The sequence below is a fragment of the Anser anser genome (assembly GCF_964211835.1).
Source record: "Anser anser genome assembly, chromosome: 6".
Classification (NCBI taxonomy): domain Eukaryota; kingdom Metazoa; phylum Chordata; class Aves; order Anseriformes; family Anatidae; genus Anser; species Anser anser.
In genome coordinates this window covers 37,848,397-37,874,593 of record NC_139726.1, presented here as the reverse complement: position 1 = coordinate 37,874,593, position 26,197 = coordinate 37,848,397, and the positions used below count along the sequence as shown (strand labels likewise).

At 36.8% G+C, this 26,197-nt stretch overlaps 1 long non-coding RNA gene across 1 annotated transcript; it reads left to right on the top strand.

Annotated features, from left to right (window-relative positions):
• Positions 1-2,676: 2,676 nt before the first annotated feature.
• LOC310901281 lies at positions 2,677-26,197 on the top strand. The gene is made up of 2 exons (XR_014585700.1): positions 2,677-3,132; positions 23,969-26,197. It is a non-coding gene; the product is annotated as an uncharacterized lncRNA (long non-coding RNA).

Sequence of the window (26,197 nt, the reverse complement as noted above, 5' to 3'; positions counted from 1 at the left end):
TATTGCACTTGTCTTTTTTAACCACAGAGACAGTGACAAAAAGCAAACTGGTTACTTCTTGTGGTTCAGCTTTCAGAATGGCAGATGTTTCTCTATCACTGAACTTTAGAAATATTTTTCAGAATTGTGAATAATGCATCACATTCTGTAAAAGTTTCATAGTTTCTAAAGTCAGGCTTCAAAATTTTACTGTTTCTTATCTCCAATTTGATGAAGAAAGTGTTTCACCTTCTGTGATGATTTCATCCACTGTAATCCTATTCAGTAGCTGCTTATCATGAGTTTATGGCACAGTTTGTTGCTGCAGAAAGCTTTATAAACTTCCTCAAATAATGAATCTTGCATAAACTGTAAAAACTACCAGTCATTAAAAGTTCAGTCCCTAAAACCTGATGCCCAAAGATACATTTCTATAAGTGGTTTGGATGCTGGGGTAAAATTTCCTCTCATAAATTGGATGATTTTAAAATGGAGGGTATGGATATGATGGATGGCAGAGGGACTTTCCAAGGGACAACAGCAAGCTTACAGGACTGGGATGGAAGGAAGCTTGTTTTCACCAAAGGTGAATGCAAAGTACTGCCCCCAGGCTACAACAACCCCATGCATTCACACAGCTTTGGGGCAGAACAGCTGCAGGGCATCTCTGTAGGAAGGGATGTGGGGAGAATCATAGAATCATTCATGTTGGAAAAGACATCTGAGATTGTCTAGTCCAATCGTTAACCTAGTACTGACAGGTTCACTACTAAACCATGCTACTAAGTTCTGAATCTACACCTTTCTTGAAGACCTCCAGGGATTGTGACTCAACTACTTCCCACAGCTATTTCAATGCCACACAACCCTTTCAGTGAAGAAACTTCTCCTGATACCAAACCTAAACCTCCCCTGGTGCAACTTGAGGCCATTTCCCCTCATCTTATCAGTTGGTGCTTGGGAGAAGAGCCTGATCCCCACCTTACTACAACCTCCTGTAAGGTAATTGTAAATTGCAATAAGGTCTCCCCTGAGCCGCCTTTTCTCCAAGCTAAACAAACCCAACTCCCTCGGCCGCTCCTCTTAAGACTTGTAAGAAGACTACTTGTAAGAAGAAGCTGAAGGTGAAGCAACACTACACCTGGAAGGCAAGGAGGGTTGGTAGCACAGGCCCAAGACTGTGATTTGTGAGGAATGTGGTATTCAAGTACTATCAACATTAAAAAAAAAAAAAAAAAGTGGGTAAAGCTAATAAAGTTTGTTTTGGTTTTGGTGTGTTTTTTTTTTTTTCTATTTACTCTGGTTTTTAAACATAGTAATAATGATAGACTTAAGCACTTACAGAATTTCAATGAAAATTAGATACTCCTTTAAAATTTGACAGTAAGACAACTAACGATATTCTGTCTCATCTTTCCAAAAGATTAATTTCCATGATGGAAGTATTTTCTATTTTATTATCCAGAAACAGAACTGCAAAAAGAATACCAGTTTCCATCATTATTTTTACCAAATATCTTGTATAAAATCACAACATACTGAGACAAACAAAACTTAATTACTGCCAAACCACAGAAGTCTCTGAGAATGAACATATGAATATTATAACAGAGCCCCAAAATTTTAAACATAATCTATACACTCTTCTTGAGCTATCGGGAAATTGATGTCTACAGCAACCTAAACAAACAGTCTTGTTTCTCAGTTTTCTCCTACAAATGTTGGATGCTTTATATCCAAAATGTTTGTTGTATTTGGAACAATAGCAACAGTCCAGCTTTAACAACACATCTAAACTTACAGCATTCATCAGAGTACCCCCAACATTTTAATTCCTTTTTGTAACAAAGTGGAACACGTTATTTTCAAATTGATTTTTTTTTTTTTTCATATATGCTGTCTCAGTGACAGAGCACTATTGTCTGTGGAAGTAAAATGAAAACAATGTGTTTCACACTAGCAAAAATAATATTCACAACATCAGTGGAGTTAGCATTTCTTTCCCCAGAAAAAGTAGTCTTTACCAAAAGTCAATTAGGCCATTCTGCAGGTTTATTCCAAACAAAATTTCTCTTTCTAAGTTTATTTTCTCTAGCTATATTTATGGCTAAATTTGGTGTACTACTAAAGAGATTTAGATATTATGTCCATGTTTTAAGGCAACTGAGAGATCCACGGTTTTATATATATATATACATATATATTATTTTTTTCCTGAAGCAACTGTGTGTGAATGTTCTTTCAGGAATCAATTTTTGGGGATACGCAGTCAACTCATTTTCATTGCAACACATTCCAGCCGTTAAGCAGCATAATTTCAGCTACCATGGAAATGCTGATTAAATCTACAGGTTTTATTTTGCTGTTTTAGCTGTGCCTTGACAACTAATTGCTGGTTCGGTTAGGCATCAAAGGGGCATTGAATTTTCAGAATAAAAATGCAGTGAGACTGCATTCCAGAAAGGCATGGATCTTTCTCATCTGCCCTTATCACTTGCTAAATGGTACATCGCTACTCACAGCTACTTTTTCTCCTCAGTGCCTGTGGTTACAAGGTACCATGGGATCGTGTCTAGGTCCTCAGTGTCAAGGCTAGGAGGCACCTCCCTCACCAGCCATTGCCTTCTGAGGGGGGTCTAGACCCCTAGTTCAGATAAGGCTGCAAATTTTAAAATGGCAGATTGCTGGTGGGTTCGAGCTCAGGCCCATGCCATGGCCTTCCTGGTCTGTACGGGGTGCCTAGACCCAGCCTTGGTGTTGGGGTGGCTGCATCAGCCGCTGTGAGGAGAGGCTGGGGCCTGGTCCCTGGCCAGATTCCCCAGGGACCTGTCACAGGGCACAGCTGAGCCCCTCAGCCACAGGTGCATCCCCTCTGTGGAAAATCTATTTAAGGAAGGGGCACTGGCAGGGAAAAGTGTAGAGGGTAGCTCTGTCAGCATTGAGCTGGGAAAAGACAGTTGGGTGCTGCAGGTGGCAGGGCAGCCATTTCCCTATGCCTGAGGAGGGCCTGCCAGGAATGGGCTTCTGACAGGAGCTGTGGCCTGAGGAGAGGAGCCCGCGCTGGAGCGGGGTTCTCCTGGAGGAGCTGCAGGCTGAGGAGAGCAGCCACACTGGAGCAGGGGACAAGTGTGAGGAGGACAGAGCGACAGAGAGGTACTGCTGTGTGGTGACCCAGCCCTCAGCTCCTCAGGGAGGTGGGAGGAGTTCAAGCGGTTGAGAATGAGGCTCCGCTCAGGGAGAAAGGGGTGGGCCATGAGGTGATGACATATTTTGCCTGTGGTGATAACTTGTAGATGATTTCCCTGTCTCAACCCAAGAGACTTTTTTTTTTTCATGTTATTTCCCCCCTGCCCTTTTGAGGAGAGGGTGGGTGCCTGGAAGCCTGCCAAGGTGAGCCCACCACATGGCTGTACAGGAGGTGAGGGGGCATCAGTCACTCAGCTTCACAAGCCCCTCGACAAGCATCCTGGATCCAGATCATCCCTCAAGGGAGGAGTTGACATTGCCAATTGGAAAAATATCATACATCAAATAGCATTTTTAGTACTTGTTTTTTTTTTCTCCTGCAGAATTAGCACATTTTGTGTAAGTTTTGAGGGAAGCATTTTTATTATCTTTTTGAAGAGAAATAAATTTGTTTCTCTTATCTCCTGGTTTCTGTCATGAGCTCTTCTTACTTTTCAAAAGCAATATTCCCAGTAAAAATGTAACCTGAGACTTTTTGGATTTCCTTTGTATTTTTGTTTGACTGCATGTAGGTGGGATGCAAAACTAGATCAGTAATAATTTATTGTAGTATCTGTAAGGTATCTTTAAAGTTATTCAGAAAAGATTTCTCCTTAGCTCTACCTTTCACTCTTCATCTTGAAAGTGTGTAATGCTCAACTCCATAAAATTTCTGAGAAATGCGACTTTATCAAAGGTTTCGTACTTCCCTAAACTTTTATTGTTTCTAGACCAGATTATAATCTCAGTTAAGTGTCATATATTGTTTCATTGCCAGTATAGTAGATGAGGAAGGATGATGTTTTTTCTTGCTTTAAGTAGGTTCCCTAAGAAATTAGATTATTAGCATGGTATTGGTCATTTGAATGGACCTGCATTCTGAAAAATATCCAGTGTTAATGAAAATTTTTGGATTTATATCAAATACTTGCAGAGTTTCTCTGTAAGACACTTCTCTTGGTGAGCACTGGAATGCTAAAGGCATAAAAATACTCAGGGACGTGTTTGGTATGACTAGGACTTCAGTTGGTCAAACACTTTGAAGGATTCAGTCCTTCAATATCGTAGCCAAAGCTGAAGAGACCTTCAAATCCAGTAGCTATTCTTACACTCTCCATCTTTTCTCATTCCAATACCTGTTTGTGCCTGGCACTGTGGATATTTTTACCTTATATTTAATATCACCACAATTTCGTGTATAATCTTAGTTGTATCAGATATGTGACCTACAGAAATGATTTGCATTTTTCTCTTGCTTGCTACTGATATTCCAGAATAGTGAACAATCAGAAGTTAAACCTCAGATCTATCAGGAATGAACGGAGATGTACATTTTGGGTTACTTCTCCAAGGCTGTATAAAATCAGTGGCCAATCTGAGAAAATAATGTAGTGATAATGAATTCCAGTCACAATTTCATTCTATTTCAAAGCAAAAGCACTCTGTATTTCAAATGATGACACAGACATTTTACAGCACTGAAAGGTTTCTGGTGTCACTTCTTTGTACTGCAAGATTTCTGGTGAGTCCTAGTGCAGGAGAACGTAGTTTGGCCGTGTTCCTTGCTCCTGACATAGAATAAGAGATGATATAATTTGCACACAACAAACACAAATGAGTAAGAACAAATATTTTCATGGCCTTAAGAGCAGTATGTGATAGCTGCTGCTTTGCATCTCCTTCAGCAGTGCTTCAAGCCCTCAGGTCATGGTGTGGTCATGTTATTTGTATCACTGGGTAATATTAAGTACTGTGTACAATGTTCTTACGTCTAACACCCATTAGTTTTTTTTAAGTGGAACCTAAATATTGCAGTAGGGTTGAAAGGCATATAGTCTATTCTGAAACATGGAAATAATACCCTTTAGTGCTGAGAGGAATTAAGCACGTGTACTGAGAGGAGAATATCTCCTGAAGTCTAATCTGTCTAGCTGTTTTCTCAACAATAAATTACATTTCATTTGAATCAGTGTTATTTGTTTTGCCAATAGGTATCCTGAAATCTGATACTATGAAAGTTCAGTGCAACAGAAATTAAAACTCTTTCTTCTGCAGAATGAAATTCTGAATTTCTAAAAGCCTCACAGATCTCTAAATAGCACCATGTAGTAGAACTGTTCCTTAAGCTAATACATTTATGGATTAACTAAATTCTGTTTATTATGTTTACACATGAAAGCCCCGTTAAGAAATTTAATTTACAAACCATAGACTAGAAAATACTATGAGTGCTGGTAGCTGTTTGTCTGATGTTATCTTTTTTAAAGATTTTTGGTATGTTTAGATCAAGGAAGGGGAAATTTGGATGATGGGAAAGATTAGATTCAAAATGACATAGGTGCTTTTATAGAAATGGTGATAATAAAAATATAGATACAGCTACAGCACCACAGGCCATCTGTGAACAAGAATCCCTTACTATTGAAATGCACCTCTGTATAATTTTGATTTATAAATAAACTTAATTGCAGGTTTAATTTGGTATTAATGCTTAAAGGCTTGTGCTTTCTGTTCGGCTTCACTTGTCAGTTGTGATATTTCTCTGACAGATTGTTTCTGCTCTAGAATGACCATTTCATGGAACATCTAAAACACTTTTCTAGATGGCTTATGTACTATAAAAACATCAGTCTCTTCTGGCATTTGCCTCTGTGCTTAATACTTCCTATAGACTTAAGAAGAATCCACTGTCATTGAAACACAAAATGTCCCTGTACCATTTATTTCCATAAATTACTGGCCTCCACTGTCTGTACCATCTCTATTGTTTCTGTCTTGCAGCTTGGCATCTGACTTACATTGTGTGATGGGTCTACAAACTTTGGACACATATTAGCTATATTCATGTTTTTTTATTAAAAAAAAAAATCACAACACTACAAAAGCAAGTCTGGAGAAATTCTTTTCTGTTCCAGTTTCGTTCTTTTTGTCAGTTTGGAGTCACTGCAATGTTATTCCCTAGGCTTTTTCCTCCCAGCTAATTATCTGGAAATGGTAGTGAGTGGTCCTCTTGGTAGAGGAGTACACTCTTAAAAGCACTGCCTCTGTTCCATACTCCAAAGGTATGTGTACTCCTTATTTAAGAGGGCATGGGCTAAATATTGTTCACGGGGAATAAACCACCAACTATCAGCAGCATCAGATTATTGCTTTGACAGAACTCTTGGATATAACTTTGCAGTGTTTTTTGAATGTAAAAAACTAATTATTTCCTGTTTTCTGAACTATCAAAGTAAGGCATGTGTTCTTCCTCTAATACAAAGTACTAGTTAGCAGCTCAGGCTAGCTGTATCCTTTATTTCCTCCTGCCATAATTAAGGAAAAGTGGGAAAAAAGTTACAGGAGAAAAGATTCTTTTTTCTATTGCTTTTACTCCCCACTTCTCAGTTCATGTGTAACTGTATAGTTCCTAGACATTTTAGTAGATAAAATACTGGAAGGCACTTTAAGAAACACAATAGCAGGATTTGTTACACCTTCTTTATTTCTACCAGCCATTTCTTTTACCTGGTCTTAAAGATTCCGTGTTAAGGATGCCCAACTCATTCCAGTTGATAAGGAAAGTGAAGAGCTGAAATAGAGACTTTTTTCTCCTCCTGGAGGGTAAATTGAAACCTTATTATTGCAGTTTTCTTTTTCTATACACCACAGTTACGTACATGTTAATCAATTCTGTTTTACAAAATGCTTTTACTTGTTTTATTTATTTATTATAAAATGCTATCATTACTGTTTCCCGTACTCTTTTCTTTGAGCAAAGCAGTTCCAAATACTTCTGTCTGTATTTGTTGATTAATAGATTTTGACTGCTTTATTGCCCTTATTTTATTCTCTCCAGTTCATCCATGTTTCAGAGACAAAAGCTAAAAGCCAGACAGTATGCTCCAGCCAAAGCCTTATCAATTCTTCTAAAGGGAAAGATTTTCTTTCTGAGATGGCTCTTGACTCTCTCATTTTCAGGTGTCTGAGGGTGGTATTTGGCTTTTCTCAACAGTATAATATCATTGATTCTTGTTCATCATTGGTGCATTACAAACATCACATTCTTTTCTGTAAAATTGCTATCTACTTGATCCACATCCTACATTTGTATAGCTAATTATTCTTGCTTAGGTGCAGAACCTTGCCTTTGTCCCTGCTGAATAAACATCCTATCCTTTTCATCTGCTTTCCCATTTGTGAAGTTCATTTGAATTCCTAGTTTGTTCTCCAGCTTATTTGTAGTCCATACAAGCTTTTTGTTATCTGCAGACCTAAAAACTCCTTGAGGTTTTACAATTCTATACTGAAGACAAGGGTCTTAATACTTGGTACCTATCCAAATCTTAAAAATGAGTGCAATCAGGAAATGTACTCGATCCATAAAGAATGGACTTTCTCATTGAGAGTTCTTGAGTTGTCCATGTGATGTGGGCATTTGGGGACTAAATTTGTTTAAGATGATGAAAGAAGAAAACCCCTTGTGTTCCATAACTTATGTTAAAATGTGTATGTGCTAAGTAGTTGGTGACCTAGGACCAGTTTCTTGAAAGAGCAAGAAAAGTGCTAACAGATTTTACCAAAATAAGAGGTCATATTTTGGGCAGGCAGCATATTTTTTTTTCACCTAACTTACATTAAAAATTAAATGCATTTGTAAATTTAAATTTAAAATGTTTTCATAATTACAAAATTTCAGGTTGGATGCCTATCTTTGTACAATATAGACATTATATATGGTGAAGATGAGCTCTTGAGGATGTCTTTTAAAAGGTTATTGGCATTTACTGTTTGTTGTAAATTCCTGTTGGAAACGATCATCTCAGGAATGTTACTAGGGCGTCTCTGCTCTCTTAGTACTGAGCTAGCTGGAGAGACCAGCTTGAATTATACAAGGTCCGGTACCAGGATGGTCACTGGTTTTTTTACTTTTAATGAATATTTCAAATCTACATTTTACCTATGCATTTTTAAAGTCAGTGCTTCTATAGAGTTTAAAGTGAATTTCCAGGAGCCCAGGCTGAAATGCAACTGAAAGCCCCTTGAGTCTCTCTGTTTCATGCAACTTGAGACACCTACACCCTGTTCCCACAAGGCTTTAGTTTCTTATGGGTTGAATTTTAACATTTGGTGAAGTACAAATGCAACAAATGAGGAAAAGGCAAACAGAATATTCTCAGTAAGAGAGTCGAAGATCAACTTTATTATTAGTCAGAAATTCCACACTTCACATAATGAAAATTTCCTTTTACAACCCTCAGTAAGGTCATCATGGGGGGACAGTCTGCAATGCTCCTGAGATGACAGTTAGAAGATATTGCATTGAGCAATCCTCCCGGGACTCGTGTGACAAACTGATAGGGATGGGTTCATCACAAAATTTAATAAAGTTCAAAGAAATAGTCACTAGCAGTTATGTTCTTTAATTATCCTGAAACACAGTGAATAAGGTCATTAACTAGACCTTGTATTGCAGGAATTTTGTATCATTTAGTCTAAATTGCTTTGTGGCATTTTTGCTTTGAAAAATACATCCACTTATGTATGTATAAGGGGTAGCAAATTATATTCCTTTGTATATCTGGTCCCATTCTAGATTCAAGAATGTCACTGCCTTCTGTAGCTTTGAAAGCTTTTAAAAAGGTGAGTTATAATTTAGAGCCTGAGTATGTCCCGATATCATACAGAATAACTGTGCTTTAGGAACGCTGTAACGAAGGAACTGTGGCCTCAAGGAACTGTTTATTTGTGTGAATGCTAATATGCTTGTAGAATATATCAGTAGCAGAACTATTATTGTGGCTCTTGGACTAGCTCCATTGCACTAACTAAACATTCCTGATGTACACAGAAAATACATCAAAGCCACTCAACACGCCCTAGTTCCAACAAATGCATTGATGTGTTCTCTCAATCCAGGTTACAGACGATACTAAGAGGAAGGTCAGACCTGTTCAGCAAAAATTGAAACAAAAATTACAGAACTTGATCCTTAAAGAAATGTCTAGTTTCCATTTTTAACTGTATGTGATGAAGACAAACATTTGAAATATTTTAATGTTTTGGAGTGTCAGTACGCAGCCATGTGACTGCAATAGAAGAATAAGGAAGGGGTGTGTCTTCAAGTATTGAGACACAACCAAGAAAAATAATCTGGAAACTTGCATCAAAAAGGCAGTGTATACTTTAAATGCCCACTGTCAATCCACCAAAAACAAAAAAAGGAATGCTTTGCTTTATCCTCAGCCAAAAGTTAATGTAAAATTGCATTAGAAGAAGAAAGTCCATGCATGTCTATACATATGTGGTGAATACATGTAAATAAAGAACTCAAGTTAGTCTAAAATCTGCTGAGTTACATTGTTCAATGACTGACAACTTGTCACGGATCAATTCCTACAAGGAAGAACCATGCCCATGGAGGATGGGGCAGGGGAAAGTGCTTGTGATTAGTGCTTCTGTACTTTTTCTCATTTTGTACAAAAAATGTTACTTAAGGATTTGTAGAAGGGCTCTTCAAAGGAAAATGAATCGTCATTTAACATAATGGCTTGCAGTATCTCCAAATATAAGCAGAGTCATAGTAGTATCTGTTTCAAGTTTTTAGTACTATCGTTAAATGCAGTGAGAAGTGTTTACCAGACTTAAAACTGTTAGTGGTGGTGCACAGATAAATATCTAAGAATAACAGGTTCGTTTCTCTTCACTTCAGCTACACTTATGTAAAGCTTCATTAACAGTCGGGGTTACTGATCAGTCTCTTAACTGTTCTAAACAAAACCAAACCAAGCATATCAGAGGAGGTTTAGTAAGGATGGAAAATGATTTAGGCCTTTCATAAGGACACCAGGGAGTAACAATGCTGTTAGGGTTTTATATCTTTGGTATTTTCTTGGTTCTGTTGTGCATGAAGATGGGACTTTTGAAAAGAACTCACAAGATTTTCATAAAAACGAGGGGAAAGCATTAGTAGCAGATAGGGAAGATGAGAGATTTTCTTTGAAAAAAGAGTGAAATACAGATGGTGTACAATGACATTTAACACTTAGCTGGAAGGATGAATCAGTAATGGGAGTGTTTGTGCCTTGCTTCAGTGGCTGAAACTGGTGGAGAACAAGCAGTTTGAATCATGTTTAACCATCATCACGAAAGAATTCGCTTTTTATTTTATATTGTCCTAGGAAATGTATTTTCTTGCTTGTGCCTGTCTTATTAAGAAAATGAAAAACTTTATTCTAAAAGTATATTTTATGGTATGGAAGAGCCCACTTTAAAATTCGTCTTTGTTTTTTTCTTTTTTAAACAGCTTTTGACTGCTTGATACACCTCTAAATACTCATTCTACTATTCTGCTTCCTTAATAAGATGATCTTATTATGCCCTCAGTTCAATTGTGAATTGCTGCTGGTCACCCAACCCATTAGCTAAGGCAAAACACACAGCAATTCAGCTTGACATACTTAATGAGAATTCTGAGGCTGCTTAATTTATCAGCCTTTAACATTAGGATACTTCAACTAAGCTTCAGTGTTATGAATGTTATGTGCTGATTCTTTTGACAATACATAATGATCCTCATCATTGTGAAGTCTGTGAATAGAATAATCTGATCAGTTCATTAAAACTGGAGAGGTCTGAATGCACTAATAATGCCATTGTTTACACTCTGAACACTGAAGACAAAATTAATTTCTGGTGTAATTCCATAAACTTTAATACAGTGGCTCCATGAATACCTTCGACCTAAGCAAAGCGAGTAATTTCTCTCAAGAGGCATGCTGAAATGCCACCCCAGCAGTCCTTTTTGTACAGTTACCCTCTTGATCAAGGTGTGTATTACTGGAGACTTGTATAGACCGAGCTGTACATGCAGTTTTATGAATTTGAATCACTTAAGTACAAAAAGGGAAAATGGGTTTCATCTCCATGGAGCTTGATAGAGTTACACCAGTCATGAATTTGTCAACATGACTTTACCTTGATAATTTGTGATATGTTTTCTGGAATTGTATATATGGCAAAGCTGTAGTAAGTATGGAGATATACTTTGAACCTAGAAAACATGACTAGACTTTTTTTTTAAAAACGATCTCCCTGGTGTTGGAAATGAAATAGCAAGATACCCAGAAAAGCTATTTTGACCGGTGAATCAGACCACCTTCAGGATGCACTCCTGTCCAGGACTGATCAGAACAGCTAAATTGGTTCCTGCTCTAAATTTCTGTTTAAGGAAAAGATTGTCTCCAATGACTGCTGAGAGCTTGACTACTACCAAGTTACCTTGTGTCGCCATGCTTCTGTCACTTGATCATTTCCTACCTTGAGCCACAGCTGCAATTTGAGGCACAGGAGTTGGCAGAGACCTGCGCAAGGCTTCAGACCAGGACAGCATTTTAATTACCTGAGGACTCTAATTAGTTTTAGAGGCTTTATTTGTAAATTTGTTTGGAGGCCACTGCGTAGCTTTTCTGCCGAAGTATACAGCTGTTTGTGGTAATAATAGCAAACTTCTGTTCTTGTGGATAACTTGCAGCAGTTACCTACAACTAATTCCTTGGGTAGGCACCTTGCAATATTTTAGGGAAACCACCATCAAGATTAACGTTACTAGAGAGTAATTAAGGATTGAATAAATGTGAGTGAGTAGTTTTATCCTCTGTCTGAGATCTTATATACATTAATAGATTATCTGCAATCTCAGTTTCACAATTTTTGTGAGGTGTGGGTGTTTGTATCATAGGAAAAGGATCACAAAACTTGAAAAGCTCTGTTTGTCTTAGAAAAATATTGCAAGTTAGTAATTTCTTTGAAAAGTGTGAATCTTGTCTCAAAAACTATTTCATGGAAGAAAGTCTTAAGCAGAAATTTATCCATCCAGCATGTAGAAATTACACTTCTCTGAAAACAGAATCTGTGAAGCTCTGGTTTCTGTGCCAGTGTAGAGAAATATGAAGTGTTTGGTGGTCCTTGGTAGAGCAAATTTCCTTTTTGCACTTCTGTCAGCCACTGTATGAGTCCTGGACTATTCAATTCCACATCCTGTTCTGTTAGAACTGACCTTATGATTACAGAGCCATGCCCATGGTAACTCCTTCCTCTCCTCACAATCAGAAATACCTTAGTGATGATTTGGAAATTTTTCATTTCAGAGCAATAACTGCTTGTATGCCAGCCTATCTATGTCTGCATCAGTAAGCAGCTTCTTACTTGAATCAGTATATTTGCAGCTTAACCAATTTTCTTAACCAAATTACTAAACTTTTCCAATGAACTAATATGAAATTTCTCCTATTCTCTACTGTTGAAATAATCTGGGGCAGACTGCATTTGACATTTACAAATGCACAATAAGTAATGCAATTGTATGCAAGAATATACAGCAATTAATTCACGATTACGCTGTTCACCTATTGTCATAACTAACTCCTCCAGAAATAATTGACATGAGTACTTCTTTGTTATCCTCAAAGAATCAAAATCTCAACGACTTTTCTTTAACAAAAAGCCTCACACCAAACCAACAATGAAAGAACACCACTGATTACCGTACTCCCTAGAAAACCGTTGACTTTGGACAAGTTGCTTTCATAGCATTTGCAACTTAGTTTGTATTGTACTAGTACATTGTCATAGGGCTCTATCTCATTCCATAGAGTGTGAGGAATCAAAATGTGGTAGGGCTACTATTACCATATTTAAGAACTGCTTTTCTTTGCCTTTTTTTTCCTTATAGAAAGCATTTGTTGTGGAAGTATGATAAAAGCAACAGATATATCAAAATGAGGCTTTCATGACTATCCCTGCTATCATTTGTCTCGTCCGCTTGTTACTGACACTGGTAACCCTACTTCTTTTAAAATTTCTTCATATAGACTTACTTTATAGACATACTTGTAAATGAAATGCATAAAACACATTTATAGTGTGCCTAACTCCAATCTTGCTGTATGTACAGGTTTTTCACTTGTCACACCTGATCATGAAATATCTCTGGAACTAGGTCTAATTTGGAGCTAAGAACGTGTAGAGCTAGTTATTTGCTTACAAGTAGTGAGCTCTTTGCTCTTCTATGACACAGCAATATTTTTTATCATTACTTTGTCACAATGACAGGCATAATTTGGATCAATGACCAGTAAATCTGAAAATCTAAAGTTCTTTTTTTTAGGCTGTACTAAATACTCTCAATGCAGTTAGCATGTTAAGAAATCTGATTACTCTGTAATAGTGCCCGTCTTCCACATGCTGCTGCTGAATGGCTATGTGACTTTACTTCTGACACTCTGATTCCCTTGCTAGTTTAAACGCTTTCTAGTAATTACTTGTCTTTGTCACTATTTTTAATTCCTCCTTCACACTTTCTGGAGGAATCCATTTTTGGGGGGGAAGGACAATAGCAGTTTTTATTCTCTTCAGTTCTTATGAGGAGCAAAAAAAATCAGTTTATCTTTTTCACCTGCTTTTATTACAAATGTATGTGATATATTCAAGGAAGAAATATGTTTTTAAGAGCTCAGCATATACCAAAAGATACACAGATGTTCTTAAAAGATGATACTAGCATATGAAATATCATTTTTATCTAGTCATAAGCAACTGTTTCTAAATATTTGGCTTACAGTTTAAATACGTTCTCTCTTCATGTAAAAATCAGTGAGATTTGTCTCCTTGACTTGTAGATTGGCATTGAGTAAACAGGCACTTTTGTATTTTTACAGGTGATATTTTTGTGTTTTCAAGGGAGAGATGATATTGAGATCTATGGAGAAACTTAAACAGGTTTAGCTGGTATCAGGAAAGCCTAATTTGATTCTGGGATGGTAATCATTAAATAGTGCAGAAGTCCTTCATTTTGTTCTCACTTATACTTTGAATTTACTAATTTTATGCAAAAGTAACATGTCCACCCAAACTAAAGTCTAGGAATTTTTCTGTGTGTGTATCATTAGAGACTTCAGTAATTCATTGTTCCTTGCTGTAATCTAGTGTGAAGATATCAATCAAGTTTCCTCTGCCCTGATAGAGTAAGTGTTCATTCAGATATTTCAGTCCTGACAGATAGAAATTAAAATGTCAGTTTCTACAGTTATTTTCCTCTTCAATGTGAAAGTGGCACAGATGGAAGGCTGACCACAATTCTAATAAGGTATGTAAGGGACTTTTTTAGTGAAACAAATACAAAGAAATCATTCAGAAGGCTGAGTTTTTTGAAGTGGTGAGGGTGACCTTATTTGGATGTCTTTTTCTTCCTGGGCTTTCTTCCCCTTAGAAACAGTGTCATAGCAGGCTTTGACGAAGACATTATCACTGCTGCCCACAAGCAAAATGGGAATATTAAAACAAAGAAGCTCATGTGTTGCTTCTTCATCACACCAGGTTGAAAATGAAGATAAAAGCTGTTACCTGAAGCTGAATCCTTTGTATAAGAGATCCTTGCTTTCATATTAAGGCTGCAATTAAATCATGTATTCAAAAGCCAGGTGTCTAATTTTCTCTTGTCTGTGTAAAGTAGCAGTTTCTCTTATTTTCTAGTAAAGTGGCATCCAGAGTGTGTGTGAACATTGCCATTCCTAACAAAATCAGATAAAAATTAAGAAAAAAATATGTTGTCTGTTTTTCCCTACTATGCCATGCCTACTTCTCAGCAAAGACTTTTTGCCTGGGAAATGTATTGTAGACATGAATATGTTAAAAGTTGCCTTTTAAACATACCATATGAGGTTTTTCCAGTGCAATAGCTAGATGAATGCTTATTTAATTTGTATAATACCCAGAACCCATGATAAAATGTTTCATAAAAGATGGGATAAAAATGGCACCCATTGCTCATTTATAATATGTTTGTCATTATAGGCTTCCTATTTAGGTCAGATTAAATTGCAAGGAAAATAATGACTCAAATATCAGTAAGCCCAGTGTTTGTTCTACATCAAATGAAATACTTCTTAACTAGAAAAGGTTTTAGATAGGAAACGAATTTGAAGTTACAATTATGCAAAATATCTAATCATTAAAGATAAAACTATTACAGGTTTGGTTCTAGTTTAAAAAAAAAAAACTTCCATATAGCTGCTGAATGAGTCTTTATTTACCTTCTGGACACTGCTTACATGTGTATAACAAATTCAAAAAACATAAAACAGTATGGGTAGGAAGGAATATCTGAGGGTAATCTGGACTGTTTTACACAGTTTATTCCTCTGATACTTAATCATATATTTTCTCAACAACATACTTCATTTCGAAATACCCTACATATGAGGGGGAACATGTCTTCATTATATTTCATAAATAGTTTTACTCACTTATAGAATTTGCAGAATAGTACTTAACTTGCACTACTTCTGGAGAGCAGTTAATCCCAACTGCTGAGTCTTATGGCATTGTTGGGATGAGTTTAATAGCCTTATCTCCCCTTGAAACAGACAAAATAGTGAGAATTCATTTCAGCTACTTGCTGAGAGTTGCATATTCTAGATAGCATAATTGCTTTGTGCTTGGTTACACTAGTTGAATCTCGAGGAGTTCCAGAGGGTAAATAAATTAGGGTAAATATTTGGCCTATTGGTTTAGTGTTTTCAGCAAAGATGAAGATATATTTTCCTTCAATGTACGTATTGACCTCCTTTTTGTTTTGGTCAATATTTAGTTCTTGACTCAATTAATCTCAATAGATACCCAAACAAAGATCAATATTTATTGACATCAGTGGGAATAATATGTGTGGGGAGCAAATAATAGGCTTTCAAGAATGTTCTGTCAATGGCTTACTTCACATTCTAAACCCAACATTTCTCTGTGGCAACAGTAGTTTCTCTACTCTTGCCAGTGGTATTAAAGCACCTGGAATTTTCTATATTCTTCTCTTTAAAACTTTCTGTGTTTGGCCTTTGTATATTCTGAGAAATCTGGTCAGATTTATGGAAACTTCCTAGGAACAGAAAATAAGAGGTCTTTCGTAGATACTTTCATTCCCATCCTTTAGAATTCATGAGTTCCAAGTACAGTCATGGATTTCCCTTTTTCCTTGGAGCCTGCTTACCAAATGTAGGGAAGAGAACCTGTTGGACCATACGGGAACTGGAGGACACCTGCCTCTCTTTCACGTGTCCCTGTGTGTGGGGGGTATGCTTTGCTTTGTCTGGCTGGTAGTTCTTTCAAAGAGGCATTCTGAAAGACTGGTCTGCTGAAGACTGGACTGAACTTTGTCTGTGTATGTCTTAGTTGCTTTTCTTTTCTTATGCTTTCAGTAGAAGTGGTGGGAAGGAATAAATGAGCTAAAATAGTGTTTACTAATAACAACACTCATTTATCTCCATTACTTTTATGTGCATTAAATATGAATGTAATCAGATGAATATCTTTTAAAAGATTGAAAGATATAATAATTGTATAATATCGGTGACTGAAGGGTACAGGTCTTGTAGCCTTTTGTAATTCAGTGTTCCTAAGAATCCCTTTTCAGTAGAGAAGAATTGTTTGCTCTGTTTTCCAGTTTTACTTTTAAAACTTCTTCAGCTGCACACTGTTTCATTCTTTCTTTTCATATCACTTCAGCCTACCTACAGGGGGAGAAACCACAAAACTTACCAACTTTAGAAGCAGAAAGGTAAGATGCAATTGCAGAGACCATCCTTAGCTTGAGTTGTGAAAAATAAATATTGAATGAAAGTTGAAAGCAGACTACTTGTGAAAAGTTCACCAACTAAATTTACTCACCAAAATATCTGAAAATGATTTTCTGTTCACAGAATAAATTTGTTGGCTAAATTATTTTTTGCCAAATAAATGTGTTGCTTAATGAACCTCAAAGCAATTAACCTGTGACTTCACACACTAATTTCCTAAATCCTTTCTAATCTCCCTTTACATTAAGCCCTTATTGTTATCTTGAAGAGATTATGTATCTGTTGAAATGCATTTGAAGTTTCCTGGTAAAATGTTTTAAAATCAGATTCAGAAATTCATAGGTAGATGAGAAATTAATCTGTCATCCTGAGAATACTCTAAGAAGTAATATAAGGCTATTGCCCAATAGCGGTCATTGATGTAAGGAAGGAATTCAGGATCTACCTCTGCTTGGTACTAATTTTCATAAGTTCACAAAATGTTTTGAGGTTGAGGATGATCTATTCCAACCCTCTGCTCAGCTACAGCAGGTTGCTCAGGTCTATGTCCAGATAGCCTTTGATTATCTTCAAGGGTGGAGACTCTACAAGATTTTTGGGCAACCTGTTCCAATATTTGACCACCTTCACAGTAAAGTCTTTCTTCCTTATTTTTAAAATAGTTCAGCATTTTCCCATTTTCTTTAATCTTTCAGGTGTTTACGCACATTGAGATTTTCCCTGAGCCTTCTCTTCTCTAGATTGGTAACTCCCTGCTCTCTCAGCCTCCCCTTGTATGTCAGATGTGGGTAGTATGCTTGCTATCTCAGCCATTATCTACAATTTAAATATCATATTTAAAAGAAATCAGACTTGGCATTTTAATAAAGAGAAGCTCATAGAAGGAGAAAAATTGTATAGCTTTGCTTTATCTTTCACACAGTATTTGGAACTTTGTAGAAGCAGTGGTGATGCCTGCTTGTTAAAGAACACACGAGCCTGAATTTCAAATGGCATTCCGGATAAAAATAATAAAAACCTTCTGATGTGATAAAGGTGCCTGTTCTTTAAATAGAGATATCCTTTCTGAAAGCTGGATGATAAAAAGTTGAGATAAGATTCTGTCATTCCTGTTTACCCAACTAACCAGTCAGGCTTCACTCCTAAACACAGCGAGGGCATTTCTGATTTAACGTGGATGACAGTCATGCTTTTGAAGCAGATCTCTGCATCATCCCGTTTACTGTGCACATGTCCATACCAGAGTGCTCTGAGCATAGCCTGGCTTCCTTTCAGCTGAAACGAAACTGGAAAATGCGCTGACTGAGCATCTAATACATTCCGGCTCCAAAAGGACATACAGTCCATGGGACTAGATCAGAAAGAGTCAAAAGGTTTTTGTTTGGTTGTCTGTCAGACCAACACCAGATGTCTTGTGTAGACAGCAGGTCTAGCACCAAGCATCTCACTCCTCAGGTGCTCTCCTCTTGGTTCACACTGTGCCCTTCTGGAGGCTGAGCTAGAGAGCCTCTTGCTGGGGCAGAGTCTGGTCACTCACTGCTTCTTCCTCATGGCTAGTTAGTGGAAGATCTAAAGCTGGAAAGGAGGAATCCTTATACTATTTCTTTTTCTCTAAAGATAGGAGAAATAACAGCATTGCAAAACCCAAAGAATTAAAAGATAAAACTAGTAATTTATCTTTTTAGATAATGCTCTTTTTAATCTGTTGAAGATCTACCATATCATAAAGGTATCTAAAATCTAAAGAAAGTACAAAAATTTCATAGTAAATACCTGGTTTAAGCATGTTACCTTTCTTTAGATAGCTGGTTTTTGAATTGATCTGTTTAAATTCTCTTCAGACAGCAATTAGTCATAGACTGTCAACAAGTAAAAACAAGACTGTAATTATTAACTCACAGGGATATGTTGCTGTTCGTAATCAGATATAGATATGATATCCAATTTATAATTTCATAAAAATGTTCAAGTAAATTACAGCCTTGTAATAATTTGATGGCAGTTTTATCTTTGATATTATCTTTGCTAGTTAATATTGGCATAACATTTTCTTGTAAAAGTGGTTGTCTCTCTAATCAAATGTAGTATATGGTAGGGAGAAAATGTGTGCTAATAAAGAAGCAGTGTGCAGTAGAAGTGGGTGAATGGTTTTACTTTCAGATTAAAAAAGGAGAAAAAAAAAGGCAAACACACACTGAAGCCATTATTAATCCAAACTGGTTTGTGGACAAGCATCTGGCCACCTACATCCTAGTTATCTTTTGACATTTTCTGATGCCGGATAAATACTGTTATAATGGGCTTTTTTATCCAAGCCTCTGGTATCACAGGTACTGAATGTTCCCATAGCACTATGAATTGCTAGCAGATGGTGTGAGTGCAGCAAGAGAAAGTGGGATGAAAATCCCGCTCAGTGGGCTGGGACATTGCAGAAGGCTAGTGCCGGGCTTGTGTTCTCTAGATGACTTTCTGAGGACTGTCCAAAGGTATTCACCATTTTAAAAAATATTATTTTAATTATTTTATTTTTTAATTATTATTTTTATTTTTTTACCTTTCTTTTCTGGCACTTGGATTCTGGCACAACATTTATTACTGTGCACTTTGCTACAATATAATGAGATTAAATGAGATTTGATATTGATATCACTGACTTCTCTTATTATCATGATTGTTTGTTAATTTTTCCCCGACCTCATCTTTCCAAACACCATCAGAATGGAGCTAATGGGATCTCCTAACCCATTTTATTTCTGTGGTTCAAAATTCTCCATTGTTGTTTGCATCTGAAGTCCAATAACTTGCACTTTAACCTGGTCTTCAAACTGAGCAATTCATGGCCTCAGCTTCTAGGACTGAGTAAGAGTAGATGTGTACAACACAGCTGTATTGGACAATGTGTGTGTTTCATTGTTATAAAGCCAGATGAAATGACAAAGGATCAAAGTGGTCAAATTTCTAACTGTTGGTCATCGACATATCTGTTTTGCCCTCAATGCTGCTACTTTTGAACCATGATCTTCAATATCATGTGAGTTGGTAGCTAAGAACTGAAATACAAAAAAACTTAGTCCGGGAAGAAGCCAGTAAAATTAAATTTGCTGGCATGATTATATTAGATAATGACTTAGGTCTGTGTAACCTGTGAAGACTAAGAGAAGGTAATGGATTTGATGAACATATCTGATAATTATTATCATTCCAGCCAGGAAAAATAAATATTCAGCAATACTTTTCAGACCTAACGCATTAAAAGACCCATTGTATGGCCACCACAGAAAAATCTGAATAAATATTGTCCCATTCTCTTAAGAATGAAAGAGGGTAATATGCTGTGAAATGTGGAAACAACACAGCATTGAGAGAAGGAAAGAAAGACAGCAGATGCTGTTTTCCAGACTAAATCTCCTCTGATGCACTCCAGGGACCTCATTTAATCAAGCATCATTCTCACACTTCATCACGTATATTATTCAGAAATGATGAAAAATTCTGAGAATAAATTAGTCATTTATTTTGAATAAATGGTTTTTAAAATTTATTATTCTTCAAGCTATTTTGAAAAATTTAGTAGTTTTTTTCTTTATATGTCCCAAAGGCTCTCAGCTCAGCTTAATCAGAAACTGCTGCTTGCAGGGTCCTGAAGCTCAGGACCCTGGCTCTTTGTAAAAGTAATTTTTTTGGGACATACCTCCTTCTGTTACTGCTTTCTCTCTACCTCTGATTATCAGATTAAAAATGCTGCTTTCAGTGTATTCTGATTTAGGGTCATCTGTACAACAATCCTATGATAACATTGAACATTGCTTCTCCTGCTGTGTGCGTTAAAGTGAACTTAGCGTAAGGACTCTCCACCAAAATCCTTTCCCTTTTTTTCCTCACATCTTGTTGACTGCTGGTTTTCCCTGCCCTTTTACATTATTCTCTGCTGTTTACCTTTTGCACTCTTACTTGTCAAGCTTATAATAATGGTGCAGCATAACTTGACGCTGTCTAAGAAAATATATTCAACACTCCCTGGAGGAGAGCTTATACAGGCTGATACTTCTCTGGGCAGGACCTGTCAGTTTTAATTGCCCAGGGTGATGCTTCATCTCATGTGTTAGGGGAACAGCCATGGGACTCTACTCAGCTGCTGTAAAGTACCAGAACAAGGCTTTCAATGCTAGACCACAGATTTCTAAGTAGTAGTGCTCTCAGTCAATTATTTTTGAATAGAAGGATTTTGATTAGGTTAATAAAACTTACACACCCTCCCTATGTGGTGATATCTGGGTGATAAATTGGACAGCCACATGATGAACTACATTTATCATGCACTTCTGGCAGTGTCTTTTCACTCTCTGTACTAATCTACCCCAGGCACTTCAGGCCTTTGCCAAGTGTTACATAGTCAAGGAGAAAAGCATGCATTATAAGTACAAAGTGAAGTTAGATTTAGTTTGAAAATGGGATGGTTGGAGAAAGTTGATTATGGAAAGATTAACCCTTCTGTATATGTAGATATTTTTGTATATCTCTATTTTTTTCTTCAAACATCAGTGTTTGTTTTTGCCAAAAAATGCCTAACATTTACCAGAAATAGGGAGCATTGTCCCTCACATTTTCTGGTTTTAGTTGATTTTTTTTATTATTTATCCACCTTTAAAATAATGTCTTTTGTCTGGAAAGGAAAAAAATGAAGAAATGTTTCTATGGATTTTCTTTTAACAGAAGAAATATGCTTCCACAAAAAATTAAAATAGGAAAATATATGGATAATTTTCAGTTGAGTCATTGAATCTTGAGTTGAAGTTATATAATGTAAGTTATTTAGTGAAGCAAAAAGGCATCAACTCTTGGACCTTTCTATCTAGGTCGCAAAGGTGCTTTTCAGCCTGTATTCATTGTCACCTAAACACTTAGCAAATGTTAATCTCCCAGCAATTATTCTGAGATGCCATACATTTCCGCGCATCCTGTCAGCCCTGGTTTCCTTCTTGCAGGAAGGAAGGAGCAGGAATGAGGAATTTAATTATTTGTTACTGGGAAGAAGTCTGATAACACTGACATGGGAAAAGGAATATTGAAACTCTTTGTAGAACTGTAGGACTGGGTGCTTTCAAATGCTCAACTGTTCTACAAACTGATCTATTCCTGCAAAGTCCTGGAAGGGATCAGTGTTAGTGCTGACTGAAACAGTTTCAGGTTCCATCTCAAATAAGTTTTCTCTCTTTATTTTTTGTCTGTTTTTCCATCCTTTCATTCTCTGTCCTCTGCTTTTAGACAGCAGAAGATTCCCAGAATGCCAGACTTTAACCAAATGCAATGGTTTTCTGTATTTGTAATGCTGGATGAACAGGCACTTCAGTGCAGGATGATGAACTTCATGCACCTGAGGTTTAGTGTGATGGCTCACCAAGAAATGAGTTCCATTCTTAAAAAAAAAAAATGAAAATGAGTCTCCACAATGGGATTTTTAATTATTTCAGAACAGAAGCGTCTGGAAAATCTTCACTCTGAGAACCCAATGGGTATTGTACTGCAGAAATGCAGGAAAACTCAGTATTGCTTTACAGTTACTTGTGCGTGCTGTGATTCACTGCAGTGAACTTCACGAACAAGAAATTTGTGTAGGTGATGTGGTGTTTTAATGAACTAAGTGATCACATTAAAAGATCACAGTTCAGATCTCATTAAACCCTATGTTCTATAAGCAAAATGAGAAGGTATTTAACAATATGTGCTGTGATACTGTGAAAATTCATTCCAGCTGGAGGACTAGGCTTAGAAAATATTAACACCAGTTTGTATAGTTTGTATAGTATAGCATATTTCTCAGGCAAGCACCTAGCATTTAACAAATGCAAAATGTAGGGGAGTCTGAAAGATTTCTAGCTGCCTGAGTTTTCATGCCTGCAATCCAAAGAGGTGGGAGGTAGCCTTTTATAAACAAACAAACAACACCAACAACAAAAACACAAACCAAAACAACCAAACAAAAACAACACTATCTTGGTGCTTTTAGACAGAGTAATTTTATTTTCTGTCCAGATCCAGGATATTCAAATCCTCATTTTCAAGCAATAAGCCAACCACTGAGCCTCTTAAAAGGAAGAGGGAAGTATTCTCCAAGTGTTCCCCAATGTTCCTGTGAAACAGTGCCACTAGGAAGAACTGTTCAAATCTCGTGAAGTGGGGAAAAATCTCAGGATGGGACACAGTTACATGACTTACTGTGTAGAGGGAGTATCAGTCTGGGAGGCACAGGCATGCTCCACACATTGTATTTATGTGCATTTAAACCAGTGTTTGTTGAGTAAGAAACTGGAATACAGGGTTATATATACAGCATTAGGAGTTCTCAACACTGTCTATTCATCAGTATAGTTAGACAAATTATACTGTCAATAAACAGTAAAAATATTCTTTGTTAAATCAGTAAAGGTCACTGTATCCTTGGATATGCTGGGTTTTCCTGAGTTTAGGAGAAATTGGTTTCAGAAAGAACCAATTTATTTTCTCATAAAAAGGAGAGGAAAAAAAAAGTTAGGCTGCTAAGCTTCTATACTCCATGGCTGGCCATACAAGTACAGTATTGCAATTACTGGATCTATACAGCTTGAGGGCTTTGTTTATTGGCATGCACTTTTGGCTCCTCTAAAGGCGTTTCAAGTTTCCCAGAAATATGATAAGACAAAAATATATTATGACATAACAGAAGAAAGTAAAGATAAAGAGAGAGGTGAGGTTGGTTGGTGTTGGATAAATATGAACTCAATGGTCAGTTTTAAGAAGTCATAAGCTTTGGGTATGTCCAATAGAGTTGAACACATGACAAAAACACTTCATGCTGACCCATTAGAAGAATGATCAATGCTTAAATTTATTTGGCTTTGTGCTTCTGTTTTCCAGTAGTATTTAGATCACCATTGTATTCTATAAACAAAGCTATGACTTACTGTTTTAATTTACACAAGATTCATCACATTGTTTTTGTTACAATTTGAAAATACGAAAATATAATCTTTCTGATATGTGCATATTTATTTACAACATGTCTGTGATTCACTTATCTAGTTCTTTCTGAATTCATGAACGCTAGGTAACTATACCATGAAAGATACAAGCACATTTATTAAGACCAACTTTATAGCAAGTGCTCATTTATCTTTCAGGCATACTTGCAGCTCATTGCATCGTTCCAAGAGGGCCACAACTTTCCTGTCCTGCTGAGATGGTTTGCTTGCATCTGTATGTGAGCTGCCAGTTTCTTACTAAGAGAGTCACTTTCTCTGGGAGTGCAACAGCATCACAGTTGGAAGCCGTGTCATCATATGTCTACTAAAAGCAGCCTCAACAGCTGATTGCAGCCTGGACTCAGAAGGTGTATTCCTTTCTGAGGTAGCATCCCTTCTCTTCTGTCTTGAAAAAAAATACGCTTATGGTAACCTAAACTTCCACTAAGATGTAGAACCTTATTGATATATTCAAAGCCCCAAAGTTTAAATTTAATACTACAGTTTGTGCAATCACTGCACTCCTGGTATGAGTAGGTCAACTTGAGTTGTTCCTGACTATAGATCATGTAAGGAAGCAGGCTGCTATGACAGCTCAGTCACAACAGGCTGTTTGGACAATTGTCAAACTCTTTTGAAGTATCTCAGGAACTTGAAGATAAAGATGACACCATTTCTGCTGTGGACAAGGCAGAGGGAGAGAACATTACCATCAGGGTATTATTTGCTCAATATTTTTGCCATGGACAAGTCAAAGCTGAGGATTGCTGTTCTGGAGTTTGTCCACTAAATTTTGTAATGGAACATGATATATAAGAGAACTGTGATACATGAATCCAAAGCCAAAACAGCCTGAGCCTGTCAAAATATTAGTGTTCTATTTGTTCTGCTTTTTTTTCAGTCTCATTTCTGAGAATTTTTGACCAGATCCAAAGAAAACATAAAACTTTGATAATATTTAGAATTTGTGGAAAAAATGAGAGGCATGTTCTCAGAGCAGGCCCAAAGCTCCTCTTGCTTATCACTGCCCACTCAAACATACCATCACCTACTATTTTTAAAATCCCATACGGGCATCTAAAAGTATTTTTCTGCTGTTCTCGATGATGTGTCATGCTGAGCATAATTGCTACATGTAAGAATTATTAGTGCTGCATACACCTAATGCTCATTCACTAAACAGATGGCTTATGAAAATGTGGGATGGCTTACTAGTCCTAAAATGATTCATACCTCAGCTATCTGAACACATGGCTACCTTTCATCACTTGTGCTGAGTCGAAGAGCTGGATTAATAACCCAGTTTTAACATATTTTCTCTTCTTTAAACAGCATATACCAACAGCATATTTTCTAGTAAGGTATGAAAACCACAAATGTAAACTGTTCTTTGTGCTTCCAGAGGCCTTTTTCTCTCCTTTCCTTCCCTCCCTTCCTGTTATTACCTCAAACCTTTGTAATTTCAGTTACGTTGCTTATCAGATCAATATCATTCATCTGATAATGGCATCCTATTTTACATCTATAAAGCCCATGAGGATTTCTAAAATGTGAATCTGTTTGTGCCTAGCATTCCCATGCTCATCTTATTTGCTTGTTCAGGTGGATTCCTTCCTGCTTTCTTGTTTTCTTTTTCTTGCTTACTCACTCATTTTGCCACCTTGTCTCCCCCTTTTTTTTTTGCTTTCAGGATTTCCTTGTCTCTCTTTTCTGTCTGTTCTCAAATAGTCAAACAATCTGCTTCTTATTGTTTTGTTGGTTTGCCATACCTCACACAGCACTGACTTCTGCACCTATTTGTTTCTCTTCAGTAGAGTTCAGCTTTTGTCTGTGTCTTATTCTGTGTCTTCATAATAATCCCTTTATCAGGGAGCATGCAAGTTCTACAAATTTTAAAATCTGTGGCATATTGACCCGTTATCTCAAACAATTCTGTCCACAAATAAGGCAATGATGCGTTTCATACGAAGAAAGTCACGGCCAAATTACCTTTTCTAAAAGGTGAATGCATTCTAAATCATAGATGTCACTTTTCATTCCATGTGCTGGAACAATAGAGGTGATCAGTAAGTTAGGAAAGAAATGTTTGTTTTATTGTTGCAACATTTTCTATGAAATTGAAGCGTATACCACTGATCTCTAATCAGGTACAAAGTAATGATGCATACTAGTCAGTTGTATCATTTAGAAACTCAGCTGCACCCAGTGCAGACATTGTAAGAGGACAGTATATGGAGGAAAAAGCATTAAGAGATGATTGTTCTTGCAGACAGTTGGAGTTATGATTCATGTTTTCTTGCATAATCTATAATTGTTCAAGACTTTATCTATTGGCAGACACATCCTTTATTGACCGCAAACATACCAAAATCTAAATGGGGGGGGGGG